Consider the following 3049-nt stretch of genomic DNA (forward strand, 5'->3'; position numbering starts at 1 on the left):
CCATGTGCAGCTGCTGTTCATCAGCAGCCAAGTTTACCATGAGCCAGCATTGATGACAGGCTAGTCCGGGCGTCTTCCGCACTCTTCGTTCGACGAGCTTGTATAGGCTGCGATGGTTTTTATTGTTTATGATAGTCCTTACGTGCAAACACGATAGTTCTTACATGCTGTGATGTAAGAACATGACAACCAACCTTCCTCATAGTGTACTCGTGGCCCCTTCATGATCTCCACATATACTAAATTCGGTATCACGTGGCGTGAATCGATGACGAAGGTAAACGACACATCCGAACATTGTAATCACGACACGAAAGTCATATACGGAATCATTTGCCTCCGCCAGGTAACGTTGTGCTGATTTTAAAGTGACATATCACCATTTCTCATTCGTGCTTCGCATATCATCGATTCCCACTGTAACTGGGATCTGACAATTTTTTATTGTATTTCGAATTTCCTAAGTGAATTAACTTCAGATTACATGGCGTTATCACTGCCATTTTTGCTGTTTTTAACTCCACATAACCCACGAATAAAGCATGGGGGGTTGAATAGTGTTTCATGGCCCCTTTTTGAAGGCCCTCGAAAAACAAAGGCTAAACCATGAACTTAGGTTGCGTTAGCGTGGCACATATGGAAATGAAAAGATAAAGACGACAGAGACGTCTAGAAAGGTAGGCGCTATACTGGTTTAGCACATACCTTTTTAGATGTATCTGTCGTGTTTCTTTTTTCATTCTTAAGCACCTACCTTTCTTGAAGTCTCTGTCATCCTTCCCTTTTCATTTCCTTTAGTGCCGCGCTAACACAAGCTAAGTCCTTGGATAACCAACTCGCCCAAGCCACAATACTTTTGAAACAAGAAAATATTTTGTTATTCAATATCGAGGAAGGCTACAAGGGCGGGTCCCAATCTGTGCTCTTCTGCGGTTGGCTCTCTGCCGTAGGTGCTTCGAGTGCCCCCACTTGTCGCCGCTGCATCCAAAGTAGCCACCACCACTGCTGCCGTGCCCACTTGCATCATGGCCAGTCATCGCGACCGCGGTCACCTCCACTACCGTTACTGCCACTGCTGTCGCTTTTGCCACTGTTTCTGCACCGCGTATCTGATGCCGGTAGAACTCTGGTCCGGACCACACCCCGTTGACCCCCGCCACTCAGGTCATTGATAGTGACATATAGTGAATTTGGTATCACGTGACGTGAATAGATGACGATGGTAAACGACACATACAAACATTATAATCTTGGCACGGAAGTCATATACGGCCTCATTTACCTCCACCTCGTAACGTTGTGCTTGTTTTGAAGTGACATATCAACAATTCTCATTCGTGCTTCCTATATTATTGATTCCCACAGTAACTGGAATCTGACATTTTTTTGTATTTTGAATTTTCTAAGTCAAATAACTTCAGATTGCGTGGAAATATCCCTGCCGTTTTGCTGTAATTCACTCCACATAACCCCCGAATAAAGCATGGGGGGTTGCATAGTGTTTCACGGCCCCTTTAGGAAGGCCCTCGAAAAAGAAAGGCTGAACCATGAACTTAGGTTGTGTTAACACGGCACATATGAAAATGAAAAGAGAAAGACGACAGTGACGTCTAGAAAGGTACACTCTAAGGCAAAAGTGTGTTAAAAGGGTCTGTGGTTCGTCCTTTTGGGGACTAATGGGGCTGCCAAACTAATAATCTCTTTAAGGACTAACAGCACCGGGTCTAACAGTCACTTCCCGCAGATTATCTCAATGGACTAACATTTAGTCCTCACACTTACACTTTAGTGAGTAACCGTTAGTCTCACAATTCATGTCAAAGGACTAACATTTAGTCCTCACGTTTGCTCCTCATAGAGCAACTGTTAATCTACACATTTACACCTTACCGGGCAACCGTTAGTCAGCACAGTTGCACTTTGCCGGACGAACAGTTGATCCACTCAATTACTCCAATCGGATAACGTTTTGTCTGCAGTTCAAACATTTTTTTGTTTCTTTTCCGCCAGGCCTAATACTTTTCTCGCCTGTTTTTCTGCGCTGTGTGCAACAAATTTCACAGAAAAGAACACGCGAAAAAGAGTTAGCCACATATGCGTAACTGCTTTCGCAGTCACGGCAAAAACGATCGACAAAAGTGAGACATCGAAATCTTTTATTTTTCTACATACACATGAAGTTTCTCCATTCTTTTAAGTGAATTCATGGTGAAGTGTACAAGTCCAGTCTCGTTGTCAAATCTTGTTTACTTCTTGGGGAGCTCCTCCAACAGAAGCGATAAATGACAGGCATTGCAGACGCCAGCGCACGCAGCTTTCAGTCTGCTGTGTTCCCATGGCTGCACGTACAATAATATAGTAAAAATAGTTATACACACGCGACAGAAGGTAAAAATACACGCATATGACAAGTAAGTGCATGTTATTATAAAAACAAGCAATAAAATATGACACACAAATAACTTTACCTTCACATCTCGCACAGTCCTTCTGAATCTGCTCTGACGAAATAGATGAATGACGGGCATCGCAGACGCCGGCGCACACAGTCTTCAGCACGCTGTGTGCCCTCCGCTGCACAATAAGTATGTAATATAGTGGGCCACACGTGACAGAGGATGAATACAAATGCATATGAGAAATACGTGCAAGGTGAAATGAAAACATACGTGAGACATGACATGCGAATAATTTCACCGTGATGTCACACTTTGTCAAAGACTTATTTCGATCCCCGTAGCGCAACATCTTAGGAGCGGTGGCTGCAGCCACAACTCCACGAACCTCCGTGCCGCTAACAAGTCGGCGAGTACTAAGCGAGCGACGTCGTTCAGCTCAATCAAGCGAACGTGAGACCAAACACGGCGTTGCACGCCGAGTGTCTGCCGCCAGCGAACTTCGAACAGGAAAGCGAGCGTACGCTTCGCCCCCGCTACGAACAGCACCAAGCTGGTTTGGAGCTAGCGCCCAAGAAATCGACGGTAATGCGGCCCTTTTCCACAAACTCGAGCGAGTGCAGCGCGCAAACGCGAGTCCGCCGCCGCGGCCA

The sequence above is a fragment of the Rhipicephalus microplus genome, chromosome 3, assembly GCF_043290135.1.
Source record: "Rhipicephalus microplus isolate Deutch F79 chromosome 3, USDA_Rmic, whole genome shotgun sequence".
In the NCBI taxonomy this organism is placed as follows: Eukaryota; Metazoa; Arthropoda; class Arachnida; order Ixodida; family Ixodidae; genus Rhipicephalus; species Rhipicephalus microplus.